General features: G+C 40.1%; 1 protein-coding gene across 1 annotated transcript in view; it reads right to left on the reverse strand.

Moving 5' to 3' along the window:
- AGBL1 (AGBL carboxypeptidase 1) overlaps window positions 1–26,485 on the reverse strand; it is a 706,519-nt gene that overhangs the window by 79,643 nt on the left and 600,391 nt on the right. The gene's annotated exons all lie outside the window — the stretch shown is intronic.

Consider the following 26,485-nt stretch of genomic DNA (forward strand, 5'->3'; position numbering starts at 1 on the left):
TTCTTCCTTCCTGCCTCCTTCTCTAACAGAGTACTCCCTGTTCTTGAATACTTCTGGACTTTTACATATGAATGTCACTGCAAATACCACATTCTCATTAGGTTTACATCTTTAAGTGGTCCGTCCACTCCCAGAGTGCCCCATGGACAACAACTGTGTTTACTCGTCTGTATATCTAGCATCATGTCTGGACTTGTAACATAACCATTGGGGGTTTGCCTGTTGTCTGCAGTACGGGGAGGAGTGGCTATAGGGTAAGTCAGGGGATACAGTAACACATGCAGATCAGTTGTGTTGCATGAATTTATATGCCTGAGACCATGGGTACCAATTGTCTCACTCACACACATACAGGAATCAATCACATCTGGCTATTTTTAGCTAGATTTAGCTAAATCCATGTGCTTGGATTTAACCACTCTGTGAAATTCAGGACATCCTAATTTCAGAGGTCCTTGGTGGGGCTTGGACACCAAAACTTTTAAGAGAACTCTACAGGTGATTCTAACCAAAGCAAAGCTGAGAAGTCTGTTGTTCATTAAAACAAACAAACAAAAACAGCAGTTTAACAAATCCATCTTTTCTTTGTAGATTCTTCTAAGAGTTTTGCTCTAAGTACCAAACAGAGTTGTCAGAATTAGGAAGAGAGCATGGTGTGTGTGTGTGTGTGTGTGTGATATGACAAAGTTTGCTGTGGGGGAAAAAAACAAACTGTGGGATAAATTCTCTTGGAAACAGAGAGAGGTATATATAAAAAAAAGAAAAGTAAACAAATCATCATATTGTTAGGCTAGAAGTCAGGAGATCTGGGTTTTAATCTTGGCTCTGTCACTAATTAGCTACTTGCCCTTAGACATTATAATTAAAGCTATCTATTCTGAGAGTACATTAAAGTTCACAAAGTATTTTTCCACATGTTGATGGATCTGAAAAGGGGGCAAAGACAGCTATTTCGCCCTGCTTTTCAAAGTTGCAGAAATAAGCCCTGGAGTGGATAAGCAGCTTGAACATGGGTAAAGCCAATTAATATCAATTTGTATACATGTTAGAAATGGAAATGACACTAAATCAAGAACTTAAACTGTGTATGTTTTATAACTCCTTCCAAACTCAATGGCAGATGTTATTCTATCAGTTTAAAGAAGACTCACAGAAAATTGTTGTCACATCTTATATTGACCTTTCTTTTTGCTTATATCAACTTTCTTTTTGCTATTGGGCTTCCAATAGTTATTTTCAACACCTTGAATTTTTTTTAAGATTTTATTTATTTTTGCGCACAAGAGAGAGCAGGGGCAGAGGGAGAAACAGAATCCCCCTCCGTGCTGAGCAGGGAGCCCGATGTGGGACTCGATGCCAGGACCCTGAGATCATGACCTGAGCCGAAGGCAGATGCTTAACTGACTGAGTTACCCAGGCGCCCCCCAACACCTTGAAATTTGGGACTGATCCCTCTAAAATCGTAGGAGACTAAGAATATCCCATGATCATTGACTGACAGAAGTGTTACAGAATTAAATATTCAACTATATTTAAATCAGAAGGGGACTTTGGAGAATTTTTTTTTTTTTTCCAGGGCCTGGAAGGGCACAGAAAGCCTATTAGAGCACATTGGAATATATTGGTTTATCACAGAGAGTTGATATTTTCTTTCAAATGCAAGAAAATGTTAGGGCCTTTAGATAGAAATGTATCCACAGAAAGGACCACAGTCACATCGGTGGCCCTAAATCCCATGACTCTATAATTTTCTCAAAACTCAACTTTTCCAATAGCCTCTTGACTGTTCTCTCCCACCTCTTGTCCCCCTTTGGGTTCTATCCTTTATTCTACCAGAGTGATCTTTTTACCACTCACCTCTGCTAAAACATTTTCAATGGTTCCCCACTACCTATAGGACAAAGACCAAGCTCCTTGGCTTATTGTATATAACATTTCTTATTTAGCTGATCTTGATGCTTATCCTTTGCCACTACTCCACCTGATCCTCAAATTCTGGATATACTGAATTACTTCACTCCAAGAACCATCCATATATTTGCACATCATCATCCCTCCTGCTTATAATAGCCTTCTTTGGCCCATCTGCTTGGCAAACAATAACCAACTCCTTGAGATTCCGTACATGCGTTGCCTCCTCTTGTACTGTAAGCAAAGTTAAGCACTTTCTCCTCTGTGTATCCCAAGGGACTCCTTCTGATCAACTTCCCTTTCCAGACTGAGAGCTACTTGAGTGTTATTTGGGGATCACAGCTTGGTCCTCAGCAGCCCTGTGCACTGTGCCTAGCACATACCAAACTGTAATCATATTTCTTGGTCAAATGAATATTTAGAGACAAGAGCTGGAGTTTAAGAGTAAGGACACTCCTACAGCAAAGAAAGGGCACCAGTGAGGGAAGAAACTTCTTTGAACTAGTCACTCAGAAGCTTTGGTACAGAGAGAGATCTGGACTCTGAAGGATTCTGAGAAATGGGGTTAATTAATCAAAGCAACACAGGAGACTGAGATGACGTTAGGTCATTTAGCCCTGCCAGGACTATAATATTCCCCACAGTATATTTCCTAGTGTATTATCCTGTCACTCTTTAAATATTCTCAGTAATGGGGCCTTTCAGAGGTGCTGATTAATAGGGTTTAAAGGAAGACGGCAAGATGGAAGGTGTATGACAAGGCACACAGGGAGAGAGATGGGCAATCTCATGTCTTTGAGGCTAGAAGGTGAAATGGTCATTCTCCATAGGCTGTGTGTGTTAGAAACAGGCAAGAAAACCTTTGGTTGTGCTGGAGCTAAATGCCAGATGAGAAAGCCCCTTCTCATTCACAAGGGACAGTGATGAGTCAAACGCCCAAGAAGCTTGTAAGACTACATGGCAATGGCGCGTGCTTCTCTCTCTCTTTCTCACCCATTGCAGCAGAACTGAAAACCTACTTAGTCCTAAAGGAAGGAGAACTGGTATTTTCCACCAAACCTTCCTGATTTTGAACACATTTGACACATACCCAGCCGGGCTGTTAAATCTCTTATTTCAAGATGGTGTGAACCCAGGGCCAAACAAATGTGCGTCTTAATGAACTTGAAAAAAAAGAACCAAAAACTGAAACCCAATGTTTCCATTCCAAGTGTAGAGGTAATAATTTATTTACCTTGTTAAAAATCTAATAATCCAACAAAGAATTGACCAAACAACATGTAAAACATACACACACACACACACACACACACACATACACACACACACACAGAAGACAAAAGTCAGATTCTTAGCTATTTGTCCTCTTAGAAATTTTCCAGTCTTTCCTGGGTAGCCTGAATTTCAATATTACATTGAAATGTTGTGGTCTACCCAATGGCTGTAGATTGCTGACATTGCTAAGTACTGTTCATTTAAGTCAAATAGACCTTAATGTCTTTAGAAAATGATACAGTATGACTAGAAGTTCCCCAAGTCCACATGTTCTTTCTGTAATGCCCAGGCACTGCCTGACTCTCTCGGCCACAATTTTTGTGGGTTAAGGCAATGTCTCCAGAACATTCCAGCCAAAATGAAGTAGCATTGACACTAACAGCTGCTCATAAGTAAGCATACAAGTTAGTGTTAGTCTATCAAATTAGCTAGTTTCAGAGAATAAGTATATAAGGGAATGAGACAATTACCAGACATAGTTGGATTGTGGGGGTGGGGAAGAAAGAAAGAATCCTGGCTATGGGATGGTTCAGAATATGTGTTTGGGTGTGGGTGGCTTTTAAAGATGATAAACTTGGGCGCCTGGGTGGCTCAGTCGGTTAAGCATGAGCCAAAGGCAGGGTCCTGGGATTGAGTCCCACACTGGGCTCCCTGCTCAGCAGGGTGTCTGCTTCTTCTTCTCACTCTCCCTCTCTCTCTCTCTCAAATAAATAAATAAAATCTTTAAAAAAAATAAAGGTGTTAAACTTGACATGATGAAGATAGGGACTGTTTTGGGTAGAAGAAGTCACCAAAGTAAAACTCTCTTGAGTTCATATTTTGTCCAAGGAAGACCTTAGTAGTAAAAACATTCAAGTAACCAGTTCTAAAAGAAGAAAAACGAGAAGACCAAATGAATTATTTCACTGCTCACCCAAATTAGAATGAACCATTGTGCTTTAGTGAAATATCTTGGATTGAATCATGAATCTTACCACTTTCTAGCCAGTGACCTTAGGCAAGTTAATTATTTTCCCTAATCCTTACATGAGTGAGAATAAAATGAGACAATGTATGTGACAAGCCTCTCCTTTTTAATGTATTCATATATAATTTTTTGAATACAGAAGAGTGATTCGTTAAAGAAACTATGAGATTGCACCTCTGTTCTCTTCATCAGCATCTCACATGGTGTCTGAACCAATTGAAGGTGACCAATAAATATCCATTAAGTATATGACTGAATGAATTATCCAAAGAAAAACAAAATCCATCCATGATTACTGCTGATAAAGAAAGGATAGAGATAACTAAAATGAAGTCGAAGAAGAATTAAGAGAGGCAAAGAAATGATGATTCAGATGAGAATAGAAGCAACTAAAGAAACAGTGGAAAAGTTGAAAAGAAGGAAGGAAGGGGGAAGGAAGGATGGAGGGAGGGAGGAGCAGGGAGGGAGGGAGGAAGAGAAACATCATTAAATCGAGGTTTTCATTCTAGCAGATGTGGGAGAGGTTTATACCCATTTTTATATTCCTCATTCAGTTCCCGTGGGGCATTTTAAAGATGAAGGAAGACCAGCGGGATTTAGAAACCAGAACTCGTCAGCTGTGTCAAGTTAGTGTCATGCTATTCAAATCTTGGCCAGCTCCTCAGTGTTCCTGAAGGTTGTTTTATAGAGCCTTGTGCAGGTCTCCACAGAACACCATCTTCTCTGGGGGAAGGGCATGGATAACACGGCAAGTACCACTTCTGGATTTCTCTCAACTGAGAAATGCAGAGGCTACCATGGGTCAATCAGTGTTTGGAAGCCTTATTTCTCAGAAGGGTCAATTTTTTATAAAATTCATGGACTGAAAATCAACAGGAAGAAAGAAAAGAAGGGAAGAAGATAAGAAGGGAAATCCTATCTATTAATTGCTCCCTTGGAGTAATTCCCTTTTTTCATTTAATCCCATTCTAACCCATCGAGGTCAGCATCATTATGACCATTTAATTGATGATAAAATTGAGACCCTGAAAATTTCCACAGTTTGCCCAATTTTATACAGCCACCAACTTGTGGAGCCTATATTCACACTCTGATGCCAACTACCTGGAGGGTGGGGACAGAACATGTGTAACATTTGTTCTGCTTATACTCTGTCTCACATACTTTATATAGACTTTCTTATTTGATAATGAAAGTTCTAAGGTCACCTGGGTGGTGCAGTCAGTGAAGTGCCCAACTCTTGGTTTCAGCTCTGGTTGTGATCTCACGGTCTGAGATCAAGCCCCTCATTGGGCTTCAAGCTCAGCAGGGAGTCTGTTTGAGACTCTCTTTCCCTCTGCCCCTCACCCCCTATGGACTCTTTCTCTCTTTTTCTCTCTAAAATAAAAAAAAAAATACAATCTTTTTTTTTAAAAAAGTTCTGTAAGTCAGGCTTTATTTTACACATGTGACAATTGGAAAATGTGATTCAGAAAGTCCAACTCCCATATTCAAAGTGAGGATTCCCTTGAAAGCACTGCAAGTCTCACCTCCTGGAATCCCTCTCATTCCAGCCAAATGGGAACAGATGGTCATCAGACTGTCCATGGTCTCACGGTCAATACACTTTTCACAATACCCAGGACTTCTGAGGGACATGGACAACACTGGTAGCCTATGTAGCCTCTTGGCTTGAAGCAGGGAGATTATGGCAAGTTCCAAGTCCCTTTCTACCAGAAACAAGTAACTATAGCAAAGACAGTTGCTCCCCCTTCTCCTCCTTCTCCCTCACCACTGCCATCAGCCTGCCCACAAGACAACGCTTTTGGCGCACCTACTATGTACCAGGCCTGGTACTCAATGCCTCACATGCAATGTCCTTCTCAGACTTTCTATTATGAACTCAGAGAAAATAATAATATTTGTAGGGCACACTGAGATAAAAGAACAGTTGTTGTCAGAGACAACCAGCCAAGTGCTCCTATTCTCCTAGATCCTGCTGCTCATTTGCGAGGCGAAAGTGCTCCCTGTGTGGCCCTGTTGTAACTCATGCAGAGCACACTGGCTGGGCCGCTTTGCTCCCTCTTATTTAAATCCTCACTTGACCTTGTTTCCAAGTTCAATAAACTGGGACTTAAAGCAGATCTGTCCAGCTCCTACAGCTAGTATATGTCAGAGCTAGTGTTGAGTAGGCTTACATGGAATATTTTTCAGAACATTTAGAAAGCAATTACAACTTTTGAGAAAAAAGTGGACATCAATTTATCCTCAGAGCTTCAAGGCAGATGTAGTCACCAATAAAGAAGAATATATGATATATGATATGATATATAACATATAGTATATAACATATCACAATATAATAGAATATAATCCATGGTTATATGTAACAATGATTATTAATTACAATATTTTATGTTATATAATTAAATACAATATGTAATTATATGATATATATTGCATAAATTATGTATAATAAATATAGAATAGCAATACAACAATGAGCACTTATACATTACTTTCTATGCATCAGCACTGTCACAAGTGCTTTTATATATAAATTAACTCAATTTATCATCACAACAATGCTCTAAGGTAGGTGCTGTTACTCTCATTTTAAAAATAAGGAAAGGAAGGTACAGAGAAGTTATGTAACTTGCCTAAGTTTGTATAACTAATGCTAAAACCAGAATTTGGACACAGCCAGCTCCAGAGTCCCTGTCTTTAATTACCACCCACCATGGCATGTGAAAGTAATGAGGTACACCTCTTGGGATTCCCAGGCCCAGAACATGCATTCTATAAGGCATTAACAGCTTGATTCTTCTTTAGAGAGCTTCAATTCTGCTTAGCCACTCAAATGAAATCTCCCCCCAATGTTTCTCTCTCAGGTTATGTTTCCTTTTCTTGTTTAGAGTCTTGTGCCTGCCTGGTCTGCTTAAGATTGATCTGATAAGGTCCATCTGGAGTGGTGGAGATCTTTCTAGCTTTCAGTTTGACAATACTGATCTAGAATATGACTACATTCTCATCATCTGAATCACAGAGTACCAAATGCCACAGCTGGTTCCAAGTCTCTGGAATGTATCTTCATATTTCTAGAAGCACTCCACCCTTCCTTCCAATACCTAATCCCCAAAGGGCCCCCAGTCAGGAGAGCCAAGATATGAGTATGTTGGGCCTTGAGCTCCGATGAGTTCTTGGCAGGAAGAATTCTCCGGGGAAAGCAACTCTTGAGGTCAGTGTAGACCGTTTTAGTGGTGTTTTCCAGAGATTGAGATGCTGCTGAGCCCTAATTATAGGTTGTTTTGATTTTTCCTGTTGCTATGCACCTATCAAGAACTCATTAGGACTAGTATAGTGCAAATGGACTTTCAGGGATTGTAACTGGGTTATAAATAGCTCAGTGTGCTGTCGTTGGTTATGGAAAACCAGCTTTCAATACCTTTTTTGTGCATTTAGAGAAAAATGAGTATTTCATTTAGAGGAACATACTTCTTTCCATTGAAAATTGGGGGAGGAGGTAGGCGTTTCAGAGAACAGTGAGAAAATCAACAGGTATGTCCCACCAATCCCAAGGGACCATATTAGTCCTTTTATGTCTTCATAACAGCTAAAAATCATTCCAAGCTATTCCTGATCTTGTCTTCTATGCTACACATTGCTGGCTGGCTGACATCCTAATGAGCACACGTCCACATAACAGAGTCCTACACATTTTAACTAGCTCCCTTGTTGGCAGGTTCAGCAGAGAGGGTCAGATGCTGAGTGGCCCTCAGCACCAAGGAACTCTCTCATATCAAGTAGGGGTGTTGTGTAGGTGGTAGGGTGGGCAGAGAAACTCAGCTTTTGAAGTTTTGAGGGATGCTGGGAGAATTTACAGAGGAGGTGCACTGCTTTTGCTCAGTGAAGTCGATATTATGTGAGCTAATAGAAAACCTCAGTCTCTAGGGTCTATTTGCCTGGTGCTCCTTACAGACATAAAATTCATTTTTAGAAAGAGGGGAAAAGAAAAACCACCTTCTTTTCCCTTTTTTTTTTTTTTTTGTAAAAATAATGGATTGTTATAATTTATCATTGGCCCATGGGTGAGACAGCTCTGCTCAGCTAACCAATTATCTCCTGGGGCCAGAAAAGACCACTGGAGTCCTTTGCAGTCATTTTATATAGTGCACTCTAGAAGCTTGGCTCTGGGAGTCCCTAAGCCCCTTCCCGTGGGACCCTGCTCACTCCCCGATGGTTCTGTCTCAACAACATTTCCCCTACTGGCTAATCTAAACTTTTCCTGCTTCAGCTCTAAGACTTTGGCTTGTATTCCATGGTTTCTGGCTCCTAATACCTCCTTTCTCTATGAATAGTAAGCTTGGAAAATAATTCTTCCAAAGTGGTTTTGGCATTTAGATACTAAGATCTTCTAGAACTTTCCTTCCATGTAGAGGTAAAAACTCAGGACTTTGCCCTCCACCCCACTCTGTCATGTTTCCCTGCAGAACCCCTGTTATGCCTTCCCCAGGAACAATGATCTAGGTATTTCTACATCAGAGAGAACAGCATGACCCAGGTTGTTTGAGGTGTGCCTTGGGCCAGAGCCTAGAGAACTGGCATTGCTTGTCTTCTAGTTTAGAAGCACATCAAATTGCAATCAGGACACATGCATGGCGTGCACATTTGGCTTTGCTTCCTTCCATTTCGTATCTTTCCTGAGGCCAGATTTGTTGCTCTTATAGTTGTTGTTATTTTTCATTTGGGCTTTTGCTTTTTTCCGGCCTTCACCATTGGCATGATGCAAAAAACCAGCAAAGGGGGAAATATGATGGGTGAGAAACGGATCAGAAAGTTCTGTATTAAATTCTGATCCTGTCATTAACCAGTTCCGTGTTTGTGAACTCAACTTCACAATGGTAAATTAAGCTGCTTACCTGCAATTGTTTTCTGTGATAATTAACATGTGATATACATAAAGCTTGTCACAAAACATTCACTCAGCAGATGCCTGTCTTCTTCCCCAGTCTCTACTAGTGAATGACTCCCTTTGGAAATTATGGTGATTCTTTTCACTCTCTTAATACTTATTATTAATTTTAAATATATACAATTACATAAAAATTCACAGTGCTGAATTTTCGGTCCCTTCCCCTTGTCTAAGCCCCTTTGTCTTCCAGCCCACAGCTAGTATTGCTTTCTTCAAAGGAGGTTTCTTTTTTCTTTTTTTTTTTGTTTTAAGATTTTATTTATTTATTTGACAGAGAGAGACACAGCGAGAGAGGGAACACAAGCAGGGAGTAGTGGGAGAGGGAGAAGCAGGCTTCCCCGGAGCAGGGAGCCCGATATGGGGCTCGATCCCAGGAGCCAGGGATCATGACCTGAGCCAAAGGCAGACGCTTAATGACTGAGCCACCCAGGCGCTCCTCAAAGGAGGTTTCTTTAATGTCTCTTTCCTTGAGATGTCCTCAACAAACTACTGACTGGCAAACTTGTTATAAACACTAGACCATTCTCTCTTTCCCTATGACAGCATTCCTCAACCGTAGCACCACTGACATGTGGGGGCAGACAAATTTGTTGTGGGGACTGTCCTATGCATTGGCAGATGCTTAGCAGCCACCCCTGATCTCTCCTCACTAGATGCCAGTAGCATCACCCTCCCTCCCTGGCTGTGACAACCCTTAATGCTCCTTCATATTGTCAAATGTCTCTCGGAGGGCACAATCACCCCTGGTTAAGAACCACTGCACTATGCCCTTCCCAGTCTCTTTCGCTTAAGACTCTTAGGATAAACTTGCTCCTTACCAAAAAGCAGAAGCAATTTACCATATTGGTTAGAAAATTCCAAATAGCCAAAAGATCAGGGAAAACTCAAAGGAGAGAGGCCAATGACCTGACACAATTCAAATGGATCACCCATGAGATGCCAGAGTTGCCTCTAATCTTTTCCGAAATGAAGCAGGATATATATCTATATCTCAGTGCTGCATGTGATGCTTCTTATGTTAAACAAATCTAAGTTCCTCCCCATGGTATTGTCCCTTCATTTGACTGGGGTTTCCTACAAAACAAATACAAAAGAAAATTCACTTCCCTAGGAAAACATTCCCTGATTTTGGAATAACAGGTAACGACAATCCTCGTAAGTGGTCGAGTACTATGTAAAGTTCCTTACATATCTTATATCATCAAAACCTTACAATAGCCCTATGCTAAGTGCTTTATGATATCATTTTATAGATGAAGCAATTGGAGCACAGAAAGCTTAAGGAAAAAGTGCAAAGTAACCTAATTAGTAAGTGACTGAGACACAATTTAAACCCAGGTCTAGCTGACCACACATGCTTATATTTATCCCTCACCTTTCCTTTATGTGTGATAGTTCCATGAATTATATTTATTAAATCATCACTTATTAAATGGTTGAGATGATCTGTTTATTTATCTGTCCCTCCCATTAGATGAGTGCCTTGAAGCCAGGAAAAATATATGTATATTCCCAGTTGCTACTTTATTTATTCTTATTTTTTAATTTTTTTAATTTAATTTTATTATGTTATGTTAGTCACCATACAGTACATCATTAGTTTTTGATGCTACTTTAGATAAAGAAACTAAATTGTTTGATTTGCTTTCATGTGCTAAGTTGACATATTTAAATGCTAAGTATATGTTAGGCTTAAGAAACTTGGTTCTACTTTGTGATGTAAGGAAGAGATGCGATAAAGGTGCGTCTGAGCTTGGACATTTGCCTATCGCAAGCACATCAAGCAAGAGATGTTTGCTGAGGTCCCGCCGAGTGCCAGGCTCTGTGCTAAGAACTGGGGTACACTGGCGAATTAGTAGACACAACTCTGTCACCACGAGTTTCTATTTATTGAACGTTAAAAGATTTGAAAAAAAAAAAAGATTTGAAAAACTCAGAAGACTCTGATTGATTTGAGAGTGGGAATAGTAGTCCCAAGTCTAAAAAAAATAGAGCTGGTGAATTTAATATGATAAAACAAGTGCTGCCCATTGGTTCTGTCTATCGAACCATTTATGGAAACTCATAAACTTAGGATCACTTCTTAACCACAAAAAAGTACTGGACAAATTTGAATCCCTCTACTATCATCAAAAATGTTTTTAGGATTTATTCCCACTGTCTAGAGAGTTGTTTAATCTCCAAAGGAAATAAAGTTTAATTCTTCCAAACCTTAATAGCATCCATGAGTTGTTGGCTGAGCTTAAACATTTCTCATCCTTAATGTAAACCGACCAGGTTTCAAGTTCCATTCCTTCAAGTGTCTAGGATTCCAGGTTCCTCTCGGCTTTTTCCAGAGGGTACATGTAATAACAACAGCAGTGCTCTTTGTGCTTATTGGTTCTTGCTCCCTCCCCCGCTTTCTCACCACCCCCAGCATACTTCAAGTGCTTTAATCATAAATCTATCAAATCTTCATGTAACATGTATCTGTAGAGACTTTAAATCCCTGCTGTGATAGGGAGACCTTCAAGATGCAGGCTAAAAATAATCTAGCTAGATAAACAGATACATAGAGAGATAGGTACAGATATACGTATAGGTCAGAAGACGTTCTCAGCGATGTAGCATCTTCCATTATGAGAGTTTTCGAAGAAGGGACTACCTTACAAAGGAAAATAAAGCATGACGTAATGTGCATGGGGACTAGCATCCATCTGTAAGCAGATCAAATAAACTCAAAGTGGCTCATCATGCAGCGACACAGTGGCAGATAGCAGATTCAGAAAAGCAGGGCATGTGTTAACTTGTGAGGGTTATGATAGGCTTTTGTATATGGTTTTATAAATAAAGGGAAAGGCTGAATGGATGGAAGGTAAGAAGAAACACACTTAGTTCTTTTCTGTTTCTCCCCAACATTTTTCCAAGCAAGAGCTTTGCCCCCAGATAGAATTTAGAAAAGAAACTCAGGAGAACCAAGAGAACCTTGATGGTTGTTGCTCCAGGAGGAAGCGATCTTTGAGGCTGAGTGACCTCAGGGTCACCTGAGGGGTGAACGTGAGGGGTACTTTGAGGATGGGTCCCAAAAAGGCATCACACATGGAAGCTCTAGCTTCATTTTGTTTTGTCTGAAAGCAAGCGTATACCAAGAGACCTTGATTTCATACTCAGTAACCCTTGGCTGGGGAAATTTGCTTTAAAAAAGGTTCCCCAATGCTTATCTTTAGTTGGTATTTTACTTATCTGACCCCATGAAATTTCACCTGCTAGAACCTAATTCAGCAACTGCTGCTTCTGATGAAGAAAAAAAAAGGTATTGTCCTCAAATCAGGTGATTCATTTCTCTCCTTCTGGCCAGTCTTCCTCCCTCCATTCCCTTATATTCCACTTCTCTCTTTGTAAGTGACCTTCTTTTTTACAATCAGCCAGGTAACTGTAGAGCAAACATTTTCAGATAGGGTAGATGACATGCCAAAAGTGTTCTGAAACGAACTTGCCAGATGGTGGTTGCTAGCATATGGCTCCTGCTTGAACCAGACACAGCTTGCCAAATTCAATTCTTTAAATTATGTCTCACTTTAAAAAAAAAAAATCCCCCCAAAACATAAGAGGCCAGTTTCCTCAGCCAAACTTTGCAATGAGGTATGTAGAGTGAGGATGGTGTCATTGGAAATAATAGGAGGTGGAGTGTCAAATACCAAATATGCTTATGGAAGGAATGTACTTGGGTTCCAGATTGCAGCTTTCTCTCTGTCCTAGAAGCTCTGGAGGGACATGTTGACCCCATCTAATTGCTTGTCTTCAAGAGTTTCTCTTTGCAAGGATATAGAAAGGATAGAAAGATAAAATAAACTTAAAACTCCTTGATTCAAATGGTACATCAGTAAACTTAAAAGTCTCTTTACATGGTTTCAAACATTTTGTAGTTCTGCGGTATATTTTTTTGCCACCTAAGGTCCATAAAAATGTCCCCAAAGAATATGTGCCTATTAATTGCCAGGATCCATGACAAAAACAATAATATCCTATGAAATGATATCATTTCAATTATTTCATGGTGGTGCAGGTGTTTGCTAAAGAGAAAGTGTTCATTAGACATAAATTAGTAAACAAGCATGATATTGGCTCCAATATTACGAGAAGTGAGAAAAATGAAAAACTACTTAATGTTCTCAAAAGAAATCTGCTATTTTGAGAAGCCTATATTCCTGAATGTATTAAGCTGCATTATACCTGTGTAATTATGTGGATATTTTTCTGTTCGTCACTGGAACCTTAATTTTCTGATCCAAACACTGCCAGTTACATGGTAATTAATCTTTGAACTTTTTGATGACTTCAAGTATTATTAAGCAGTAATTTGCAGAACCATTTCATTACAAGGTAATAATTAGTTTTATATGCAATTCCCTAGCACTTTTCAGCTAAGAATTTCAAAATGGCTTATAGATCAAGATGAAGATGTTGGGGTTTCATTTCCTCGTCCAAAGTCAACAAAAAATAGAAGTGAAGGTCAGAGTACTTATTCCATTTCCGCAACTGCCTGGAGCCTGCAGGATTCCCCTAGAGCAAGAATTCTAGAATTTAGCCAATTGAATCACAACATTGGAAGCCTTTTTTTTTTTTTTAACTCTGATGAGCTACTCTGAAAAGAAGAAAGAGTATTAAGAAATCAGTGTTTGTAATTTTTCCAAAGAAGACATCCAAATGGCCAACAGACACATGAAAAAGTCCTCAATATCGCTCAGCATCAGGGAAATCCAAATCAAAACCTCAATGAGATATCACCTCACACCAGTCAGAATGGCTAAAATTAACAAGTCAGGAAATGACAGATGTTGGAGGGGATGCAGAGAAAGGGGAACCCTCCTACACTGTTGGTGGGAATGCAAGCTGGTGCAGCCACTCTGGAAAACAGTATGGAGGTTCCTCAAAAAGTTGAAAATAGAGCTACCATACAGTCCAGCAATTGCACTACTGGGTATTTACCCCAAAGATACAAAAGTAGGGATCCGAAAGGGTACGTGCACCCCGATGTTTATAGCAGCAATGTCCACAATAGCCAAACTGTGGAAAGAGCCAAGATGTCCATTGGCAGATGAATGGATAAAGAAGATGTGGTAGATATATACAATGGAATATTATGCAGCCATCAAAAGGAATGAGATCTTGCCATTTGCAACGACGTGGATGGAACTGGAGGGTATTATGCTGAGCGAAATAAGTCAAACAGAGAAAGACATGTATCATATGACCTCACTGATATGAGGAATTCTTAATCTCAGGAAACAAACTGAGGGTTGCTGGAGTGGGGGGTGGGGTGGGAGGGATGGGGTGACTGGGTGATGGACACTGGGGAGGGTATGTGTTCTGGTAAGCGCTGTGAATTTTGCAAGACTGTTGAATCTCAGATCTGTACCTCTGAAACAAATAATGCAATATATGTTAAGAAAAAAAAAATGAAGAAGAAGAAGATAGCAGGAGGGGAAGAATGAAGGGGGGGAATTCAGAGGGGTAGACGAACCATGAGAGATGATGGACTCTGAAAAACAAACTGAGGGTTCTAGAGGGGAGGGGGGTGGGAGGATGGGTTAGCCTGGTGATGGGTATTGAGGAGGGCATGTTCTGCATGGAGCACTGGGTGTTATGCACAAACAATGAATCATGGAACACTACATCTAAAACTAATGATGTAATGTATGGTGATTAACATAACAATAAAAAAATAAAATAAAAGTAAACTTAAAAAAAAAGAAATCAGTGTTTGTAGATGACTGAGTGCATGAGTTATCATGATTTAGAGAAGACAGTGTTACTTTTTGTGCCAATACTTAAGTCTAGATTAATCTCTTAATACCCACCCCTTTTGCCTACCCTTCAGACTGGTCATTTCTATGTGCTCATATATTTTTTAAAAAGATTTTATTTATTTATTTGAGAGAGAGTAAGAGAGAAAGCATGAGCAGTGGGAGCGGCAGAGGGAGCAGCAGACTCCCCACTGAGCAGGGAGCCCGCCAACCTAACACGACACCCTAACACGGGGCTTGATCCCAGGACCCCAGGATCATGACCTGAGTTGAAGGAAGATACTTAACCGACTAAGCCACTCAGGTGTCCCAGTGCTCATGCATTTTTGAAGATATCAGAGATAGGTTTATTTAATATGGGGGGGGGGTGTCTAAGGACTTCTGCCCATAGTAAGAGGCCCTTGAAAGTTCTAATTACATTCAGATGCAAACAAAAGGGATCAGGGATGACATTCAAACCAGATAGAACTCTGAATCGACAGCCTGGCTACTATCCAGAGCCTGAGTGCTAGTAAAACACTGCAGTATAAAAGAAAGATGTTCCTAAAAGCAAGACTTGCCTTGGGTAAATATGTATTTATTTAACTTTTGCTCAGGGTCCCAAACAAAGATTGCCAAGCGAATGAGCTTCTTCCCCAACTCCTCATAATTCCTCAGAGTCTCCCCGTTCAAGGAGTTTCACTTAAATCAACAATAATAATAATAATAAAAAGAACAAACAACAAGCAAGAAACCACCACCAACAACCACCGAATATCTCCTACCTGTTGTTTCATCCAATTCCCCAGTAAGTAGGAGATCCTAAGTTCCTCAACCATTTCTCCTGGCTGCATTGCTTATGGCTGAGTAACACCCAAGCTTAGTTATGTGAATCTCCAAGAAATTCTATGTAATAGCAATTGCCCCTAATGGAATCTCCTTCTGCTTAAACAAAAACTTTGACTGATATATTAGCAGAATATAATTTGATAACAAGGTCATATCCAAAAAAGAAGCTTTGCCTCACATCCAATGGGCCATCTTTCCATTACAGGTTGGTCCAGATTTTGTCCTGATCCATCTTGCTGATGATCCGTCCCATCCCTCTGCTTAAATATGATGGGAAGCTTGTCACATCTCTTAAAATGCATCTGTACTCATGTATGTGTGTGTGTGTGTGTGTGTGTTCCCTGCAGACACTCTGCCACAGAAATATTTAAACAGGGCCTCTATGTCCTGACCCATCTCAATTGTGATTAGTTGGAAGGCTCATGCCGTAACATGAGATGGTGGAGCCAAAGGAGAGATCAATAGGGAGGGAGCTATCAGCAATTAGCAACTGCCTGGTGCATTTTTTATTCATCAGAGTGGGCAGGTTGAGATGCCTACAGGATAATAGGTCTCTGGCATGAGAAAGACAAATGAGGAAAAGGAAAGAAGAGACAGTTCTGCTACTTTTTTGAAATGACTCTGCTTTTCCATTCTATTCATAAAGCTTCAAGGCACCCAGCATCCTGCGCGCCATGCATTGTGGGATGTACAAAACAACCTGCCAGCCCACTGATAGTAAGAGCTGGTGTGTGCGAACCTCCAACATGCCAGTGTCACCGAGGCCTTCACCATGTGGCAATGCAGTCTTTGGCGAGTCATCCAGAAAATATCACTTAATGAGACTTGCTATGTATCAGGCCCTTGGCCAGGCACTTGGCAATCCTGTAAGGTAAGATTATTATGTGTACTTCACGGATGAAGAAATTCAGAGTAGCTGAGTGACTTCCCTACAAGTGCACAGCCAGAAGAACTTGGGATTTTCTGATTTCCAGAGTCCGTGTTCTATATCACTGCTTCTCAGGGAGTATCACAGCTAACTCAGCCCTGCATGATTCACTTTCATTGACATTGGGAGTTACACTTCAGAGTGAGAAAGCACTAGAGGGCCCTTCCTTCCTGAATCATAAAACAGGGTTCTAAAACCTCCCTCTGTATGGGGCCAAGTAGTAAATATTTTAAGCTTTGTGGGTCATAGAGTCTCTGATGCAACTACTCAACTCAGCCTTGTAGCACAGGAGGACCTTAAGCAACTTGTAAATCAATGTGTGTGGCTATGTTCCAATAAAACTTTATTTACAAAACAAAAACAGTCAGAGGACTGGATTTTGCCCTTGAGCTCTAAAACCAAACAAAGCCTTTCAGTGTTATGTGAGCTGCTAAATGGCATGAACCAGAATGGCTTTAAAGCTCTGAAGCCATAGCTAAATTTTCGGTCATTTTTAAAGATTCTTGTCATGCCTTAGGTACGAGTTGCAGGTGGTCAGAGTCACTTTGGCCAGTGATACATGAGAGGCAAGCAATACTGTTTTCATCTTCAACCCCTGCCCTTAGTTGATGTTGAAGGATAGATTGAGACCAACTACTTCGGGTTTCGGAGAGTTCACTAGTGAGCTTGTGGGGCTTAGAGGTGATCCTTTATGACAGACATGAAAGGACAGAGTGCATTACGTTCAAAGTCTGATGACGTTTACTTTTCTGACAGACCAAATGGTCTGGTCCAGCAGTTGCTTTTTTGTATGACCTTGGGCAAATCACTTCATTCTTCTGAGCCTGAGTATGTGCATCTTGACTTGAAGGTAAGAAAACCAATGGGTGCCTCATAGGCTTGATTAAAAATTGAGTTGTTGAACACATATGCACGGGCCTGAGTGCAAGTCAGACACATGACACTTCCATAAGAATGTGAAGCTGAAGGCCATTATCTTCAGCAAAGTAGTCTATCGTTTCCTTCCTGTGTGCCAGCAAGCTTCCCTTTGGGCTGCAAGACCAAGAAGCAAGCAGGTTGCTTACCAGTCTGGTGCCTGTGTTGGGGGTGCATGGAAAGAGACAGTGCCCTTCTGATGGGAAGGAAGTTTGAGCTCCTGAACATCACACTGGAGCTCAATCTCCAACAAGGACTTGCAGAGTCATGCTCTCCAGCCCAGGTAATGGGAGCCCCAGGGAATGTTCAGGAAGCCTTTATTTCAAGGATGAGCATTTCTGAGTGCTCCACAAAATTCCAGTCCTGGTCCTAAAGCCCAGAAGATTTCATAAAAGATTGGCTGTCAGATATCACAACAGGGCTCAGCCAATCAACCTTCTTCCACACAACGATTTATCTTCCCCCCATTTCTCCTTCTTACCACCCGGGGATCCTGGCAAGAGCAGGTAGTCAATGGGAATTGATGATCTGACAATTAAAGCTGAGGATTCCAATTGTGGCTGAAGTGCCCGAGCTGGACCCTGCAGCTGTCAGAGCTATGGAGACGAAATTTCAAATTTTGATAGCCATCTCCTCCAGCTGACCTTTAGCAGATGGCCCTCAGCACTAGGTCCTGAAGCTGATTAGCTGATTGTCCCTGGAGTTTGGAATCTACCATTTTTCCTCCTTTGGCAATTTTCTTGCTTTTTAGCAGATACTGGTCCCCAGGTGGCCCTCTAATTAGGAATGCTCTGTGATGTGATGACCCAGATCACCATGTCCACTTTGGGACTCTCTCTACAAAACTAGCTATTCAATGGTCTGTGCACAGCTCTGTATTCAGGATTGAAAGACTAGTGCTACCTCCTCTCATGTACACTGGGGATGAGCAAAATAGTTTCTGCTACATGGAAAATCCACAGGAATATATCTGAAGGCTGTCCAGTTTCAGAAAATCACGGAATACAGGGTTGGGGAAAGAGCACCAATGTGGAAGTAGGAAACTTGAGACCCCACGTGCTTTTTTTTTTTTCCTCCACTGAGGTAAGATTCACATAACACAAAATTCACCATTTTAACCACTTCAAAGTATACAATTAAGTGGCTTTTAGTACATTCACAATGTTGTGCAATCATTAACACCATCTAATTCCAGGACATCACCCAGAAAGAAACCCCATTAAGTAGTCACCCCCACCCCATCCCCTCTTCCTCAGGGAAACCTGGCAACCACTCATCTGCTTTCTGTCTCTATTGACTTGCCTATTTCAGACATTTAGTAAAAATGGAATCTTACAAGATGTGGTCTTTTGTAACTGACTTCTTTCTTTTCTTTTCTTTTTGTTTTTTTGAATGAAGAATTCAAAGTTTATTATAATTGGTATTTCTAAGTAGGCTGCCCAGTAATTTAAAAAAAAAAAAAACATACAAAGATGAAGCTGCAAATCTCTTTTTAGGCAGAACAATGAGATTTTATTAATTTGTGTGGTTGTTATAACAAAGTTTAATGCATTTTCTGGTTGAATAATCTTTGGGAAACAATCTGACTTCTTTCACTTATCATAATGTGTTTAAGGTTTCCCCTGTTGTTGTAGCACATATCAGTCTTTTACTACTCATTATGGCGGAATAATATTCCATTGTGTGCATATACCATGGTTTGTTTATCCATTCATCAGCTGATGAGCAATTGGGTTGTTTTCTCTGTTTGGCTATTGTGAACAGTACTGCTATGAGCATTCATGTACAAGTTTTTGTTTGGACATTTGTCTTTAATTCTTTAGGTATATGTCTAGTACAATTGCTGTGTCATATGGTGATTTTATGTTTAACAGTTTTAAGGAAACAGCAAACTTCTTTCTACAGTGGTACACCAGTTTACATTCATACCAACAATTTCTCCATAACTTCACCAATACTTGTGACTTACAGTGTTTTTGATTATAGGCATCCTCCTGAGTATAAAATGGTATCTCATTGTAGGTTTTATTTGAATTTCTCTGATGACTAATGACTCTGAGCATCTTTTTCTCTACTTGTTGGCCATTTGTATATCTTTGGAGATATGTCTATTCATGTCCTTTGCCCATTTTTTAAATTGGATTGTCTTTTTGTTGTTCGGTTGTTATATATTCTGGATACTAGTCCATTATCAGATATATGGTAGGAAAATATTTTCTCCCATTCTGTAGGTTGTCTTTTTACTTCCTAGATAGTGTCTTTTAATGCAGAACAGCTTTTAATTTTGATAAAGTCTAATTTATCTATTTTTCCTTTTGTCATTTGTACTTTTGGTGTCATATTTAAGAAACCATTGCCAAATCTGAGATCATGGAGATTTACATCTGTGCTTTCTTCTAGGACTTTTATAAGTCTAGCTCTTGCATTTAGGCCTATGATCCATTTCACGCTAATTTTTTTATGATGTGAGGTAGGGATCCAACTTCATTTTTTTGCATGTGGGTATCTACTTGTCCCAACATCATTTCCTGAAAAAATTATTCTTTGCCCACTGAATGGGTTTGGCAGCCTTGTTGAAAATCAGTTGACTATAGATGTATGGGTTTATATCTGGACTTTCAATTCTATCCCATTGATCTATAGGTCTACTCTTTTGCCAGTCCCCCCAATGCTCTTTTAGTCAACTTAATCCATTCTGCATCTCAGATTTCTCATATGTATGTATGTTTCAAGGAGGCAGATGCATGAATAACATTCTACAGTGCTTCCCTAATTCCCAGAATAAATGTTTTATTATGAACATTTTATTACTATTAAAAATCTGGAATGGTAAATTCTATAAACTATCTTCAATCCTTGTGGATAGAATTTAATAAAAAATTTTAAGTACGGATACTGTCAGTTTTTGTGGGGCACGGAATGACACAAAAGTGAAAATACCTCTGTAGTTTTAAGATACATAAGAAATGGGGCTGGTTTGGCAATAGAAGGGATGAATATCCACATTTTTGTTGATAACATTACTAAGAATCATAATGTGTAGAATTGTTGAATCACTATATTGTACACCTAAATAACTAATATAACACTGTATGTTAATTATACTGGAATTAAAATTAATACACCAAGAATCATGGAAATACATCTTTGACTTTCTAAATTTCTGTCTTATGATCTCTGGATGTTGTTACATTTTATGAGAATTATTGCAAAGATCTAGCCCTGACAAATCTAGGCATGGTAGGTAATGATTACAAAGCCTGTTTAGCTGCTTTATTCTTTCCAATAAATTTCTTCATAATCTGGACCCATATTATACACATAATTCGTGGTGCTCCCATCAAACATCTTATCAGCCACTCCTTGATAGACCCCGCTCCTTGACCCAACACTGAACAAACCATGTTCATACCTGGCTTGGCATCCTCATTCATATTATTTCCCCAACCCTCTGGACAATTTTCAATCCAGAATAATGCTTCCCAAATTCTAGCCAATGGACAGGTTACATCAGAATCACCTGGGTACTCACTGATAATAAAGAGTATTCCAAAATCTACTCAGATCAATCAAACTAGAATATGAAAAGGGGAAGGGGACTTGGAGAGGAAACGAAATAAACAAAACACTCTGTAATTCTGATGCTGAGCAAAGGTAAAGGCCCTACGGGTGTCCTATTCAGGAGGCAGGTGATAAATGTAGCTATTACTCAAAGTTAGAGCTGGATTGTTTCAGAATAGGTGTGGGCATTGGAGTTAGAAGTCGAGTCACAGATTGTTAGCCGTATAAAATCAGGTATGGATTGGGGCAAATAATTGTGTTAAGTCGGTATGAAACTAGGAAAGAAAGTTTTGGAATCCAGCTAATATTTTTGCAAAAATCAGAGGAAAGGGGTGCCTGGGTGGCTCAGTCTGTTAAGTGTCTGCCTTCGGGTCAGGTCATGATCCCAGGGTACCGGGATCGAGTCCCACAGCGGGCTCCCTGCGCAGCGGAGAGCCTGCTTCTCCCTCTCCCTCTATCACTCCCACTGCTTGTGCTCTCTCTGTCTCTGTTAAATAAATATATAAAATCTTTTTTAAAAATCAGAGGAAAAACACAATGACTGCTGGCTTGATTAAAGACTTAGGTGAGAAATGGAGGTACCCAAGAGATCTTTGGTGACAGCAGTTCTGTGGGAAAGCAATACAAAGGCAGAAAACATTTCTCATTCAAAGCTCCACCTGATTTTACTCTTCTAAATAATACTGCCTTGAAAAAAAGCCAAGACCATTGCTTTCAGCCTTCCTGCCCAAGAACACAGGCTAGCGTTCACTGAGCCACCACTGTGGGTGAAGTGTTTAGCATGAATTATGTACTTTGATTCTCAAAGTAATTATATGAACTAAGACCATCCCTAACTTAAAAAAAAAAAAATGTGAAAGTTAGGGATTTTAAATACTTACTCAAAGTAATAAAAAAAATAATAAAGGGAAGGACTGAGATTCATATACTCTCCACATCTGGTGCTAACCCATTCAGAAATTTTAGCTTCAGCCTTGTCAGGACCCCATCTTCAGACCTCAGTGGCTCACTAAAGTGATATCCAGTCAAATCGCAGCAGACGAGAGAGGTTCACCCTCAGCAGAAGGTCATTTCATGTTCACGTGTTTTCCAGACCACGGTTTAAGATCTCAGACTAAAGGCTGGGTCTTTATATAGTTCCAAATAGTCCCCATACTCCAATGCTACTCTCTCAATGATTACTGATCATCTGCAAATTCCGATGAAGATTGACCTTCCTCCTTCTTGTCACCCTGCAGCATGGATTATTTGGTTATTTTATCGATGGATTTTGCAACCTACCCATTCCGTCTTTGTTTAGCATTTGGGACTTATTACAACTTCTTTCGTGAAATTGCTTCCTGTAGGTTACGGAAGCCATGCAGTATGTTAAGGGAGCTGCTACTACATGGAACAGTTACACATTTCCCAAGTGCTTGTTGAATTAAATTGAAGGCATATTAGATCTTTATAACAGGAGAGACTTTTAGCCACATCAGATGAAGAGGGAGCAATCACGGGAGCAGACTATAAATTCCTAGGCTCTGTTGCTGATTCCATGCTGCCTTCCCTTATTGCTATTTTAACGGAAACCATTTCCCACAGCCATACAATAAGAAATAACAGGATTCCCCCCCCCCAAAAAAAAAGAGTCCAAATGATCATCTCTTATGACTCAATATTGTAGAAATAAGGCTTAAGTTGCAAGTTTGCCCCAGGGCACTGGCTTATTGGCCCCGCAGCTGTCCACCAAGCCCTGAGACAGCCTTAGAGGACAAAGACTGCAGAAATGCAGTCTTTGCAAAATAAAGCTCACAATCTGTGTGTATATGTGTGTCTCCCTTTCTATTCTGCTGGTGAAATCAATACAACACATGAGCTCCTTCCCTGAGGTTGCCAGAGTCACCCAAATGCCTTGATGGGATAACATCTATAGTATCTTCATTCTGGAGAAACAGTGCTGTCCCCCCATGAAATGTAGGTGAGCTTTGTGATTAGGAAATGATTGCCAAGTGCAAAATGCAGCTCTGGGTACCTTCTTGAGAAGATTGTGTATTCCCTGGGAAGAGAATTAAGGAATGGGAGTGCATTGGTATGTACTGAAAATCACAAAAACAAAACACTCTTTTAAAATAATGCCTAACTTTGGGCGCCTGGGTGGCTCAGTCGTTAAGCGTCTGCCTTCGGCTCAGGTCATGATCCCAGGGTCCTGGGATCGAGTCCCACATCGGGCTCCCTGCTCTGCGGGAAGCCTGCTTCTCCCTCTCCCACTCCCCCTGCTTGTGTTCCTGCTCTCGCTATGTCTCTCTCTGTCAAGAAAATAAATAAAATCTTTAAAAAAAAAAAATAAAAAAAAAATAAATAAAATAATGCCTAACTTTAAGAAATCTGATAAATGAAGAAGGGAAGAGAATGAAAATCAGGAACGATGGTATGTTTCTGATTAAGAGGTGTGGTGTCTCTGAGTCTCTCGGTGACTATTTTCATCACCAGAGACTATTCAAATGATTGGAGTCATTTAAGCAGACCTAAGAGCCATAAAGTGATTTGAAAAGACTTTCCAGAGCTAGCTCCTGGGAAGGAAGAGATATCCTATGCCCCCTATCATCAGGCACCATTTAGCAGGTCAAGTGAATATTTCTATTCTTTCAAAAGCAAAGGGTGTTCTCTACAGCTTAGGAAAACTGCTGAAACATGCATGTGTTTAAAACTACCCCTTAGAGTGAGTGATGTTGAGCGCCACTGGGATGGGCACTCTGGAGATTCGGGGGTAGGGGCTGGACTGCAGTACTGCACAGACCCGAGCCATTGACCAGGAGGTACAATTTAAAGGTTCAAGGCTTGCCCCCGCTCAGCATTCTGAGATGATGAAGCCTGGTCCATTTGTATTCAGCTGTTTGTCCCTAGCAATGAGATCATCTAGAAACCTGCATGATATCTCTGGCAAAGAAAATGTCACCTGGCAGCTACTACCAAAGCCAAAGTAGAAGCTTCAGTGATGGGAATTTGGTAGAAACTTGCTTTAGGTGGTCCTTACCTAATCCTCTTACCCCTTGCTAAAAATCAGAATCTGAATTCTGTTACAGTCACATCACTGTGAGAAAAATCTCCGCTGGCCTGATTACTTGACGGCTTTTGTCTAAAGATGGAGCCTATAGAAGTTTCAGGACTCTAGATTAGGAGACACAAGTGTGCAGGCAATTGGGCTGAGCCCAAGCATCAGGAAGAACCACATGCAGTGGTCTGTTGGACCTTGCATCTGACTCTGTAATTACACAGATTAATGGACTTAGATGCTGAAGCTTTGACTTTGCACAGTGTATTTACTCTCCTAATCTCTGTTCATGTTATTTCCTCTAGCTAGAATGTTCTTTAGTTTCCATCCTTCCAGATTCTGCCTGATTGACCTCTGCTTCACAGCCTGCTTTCAATCTCAAAGCCCCCCAGCCAACAGATTCCATCTCTCTCTTTTCTGTGATTTCTGTTTATCCCGAAGCCTAAACTCATTCTTACCTTGCAGACTTGCGCTTGACTTTTTCTTTGTGTGGAATATTGTCCTCCCAGAAGTCATATAGCCAAGTCCTTCTCATCGGATACATCTCAGCTCAAATACTGGCTCCTCAGAGAGACCTTCTTTGGCCATGCCATCTGTATAGACCCATCCCTCAACACTTGCCACTGTGTTATCCTTTTTAAAATACGTCCAGCGTGCCATTTATCATTGCGTGAATTACCTTGCTGATGAACTTTCTAATAATTATTTATTCATGACAGTAACTTTATTTGCTGAGAGCTTATTAGTTATCTCACATCTTTAAGATATGTGCTCCTGGAGTTCTTGTCTCTCTTGTTCACTGCCGTATCCCTTTTCCCCATATAGTAGATGTTCAATAAGTATTTCACACATGAATGAAGAAATCAATGACTCCAATATTATCCTGTCCTCAGCTGTCTTAAGGCTCTTGTCACATCATCACGCAATGGCTTCTTTAGAGCTGGGACCCTCTGACAGTACTGAGAGCTCCTGAAGGTCAAAGTCTGTGCCATCTACACACAACTATACACAGTATGTGTACAGCATGAGTAACCTGGTGCACAGGACTGGACAATAAAGTACTAGGACAGAAAAAAAAAAGTGTGTGTTCATTGAGCACTGAAAAATAATAACTACTGAGTTACTTATTCTTCCCTTAATTCATATTTGGTTCTGTGATGATGGTGCTGCCTGAGCCCACAGGCAAGAGACCAAAGAAGACATGAAGATTCTTCCAAGGGCTCAGCCTCATGTGAGGGTCAAAAAGAGCCATTGCCTCAGACTCCCTAACTCCTGGATCTGGATCCTGTCCCTCTGATCTAAGTAATCCATTGTTATTTCCCATTCTCACACCTCCTATTTTTCAGGTTAAATGCATGCTTCTTTCTTCTCTTACTTGATCTTTTACATTCAAGAAGATGCCCCCCCCAAAAAAAATATACCCTACAGCCTGAGAGGTATTTTTAATGCAATTTAACAACTAGGATTAGTGTCCAGAATATGTAAAAGACTCCTTGGAATCAACATTTAAAAAAAGAAAAAAAATCAGAGGTGAAATAGGTATAAGATATTAACAGGAAATTCTTAGAAGAGAAAACCTAAATGGCCCAACCTCAATAATAAGCAAGAAAATGCAAAGTAAAACCACAATCAGATAACACCAATAAAATATTCGATTAGTAGAAATGAAAAAGCCAACTAATACCAACTATTGACAAAGAGGTGGAGCGTGGAGAACTCATACACTGCTGGTGGAAGTGTAAATTGGTACACGCCTTGGAGAGCAATATGGTAATATCTAGAAGACGTGCACACATTTCAGCCCAGCAAGCTCCATTCTTGGAGGAACAATTATACAAGGGCATAGGTATATATGCAAGAGAGTTCAGTGCAGCACAGTATTTAATAATAAGTGGATAAACTGTGATGTATTTATACTACAAGAGAATTAAGTAAAAGGGCTAGCTCTACATATATTAACATGCATAATTCTCAAAAATACACACTGAATTTAAAAAGAAAGTAGCAGAAGAATACATAAAGCACGACAACAATTATAGAAAAGTTAAAACGTGATAAAAAATCATATAAATATAGTTTATGGATATATACAGAAATAGTAAAGATAGAAAAGAGGCCTTGGACTGGTAAAAGCTAAATTCAAAATAGTGGCTACATTAGGTTGTAAAGAGGAAAATGCATTATGACACAGGTATAGAGAGGACATCAACTTTATCTGTGATGTTTTATTGTCTAAGCTTGATAGTAAGTACTTCTGTGCCTCTTATATTTGTCTATATATTTTTATATGCCCTAAATATTTTATTAAAAATCGCTATACCTGCTGTCC

This window comes from Halichoerus grypus, chromosome 8 (genome assembly GCF_964656455.1).
Source record: "Halichoerus grypus chromosome 8, mHalGry1.hap1.1, whole genome shotgun sequence".
Taxonomy (NCBI): Eukaryota; Metazoa; Chordata; class Mammalia; order Carnivora; family Phocidae; genus Halichoerus; species Halichoerus grypus.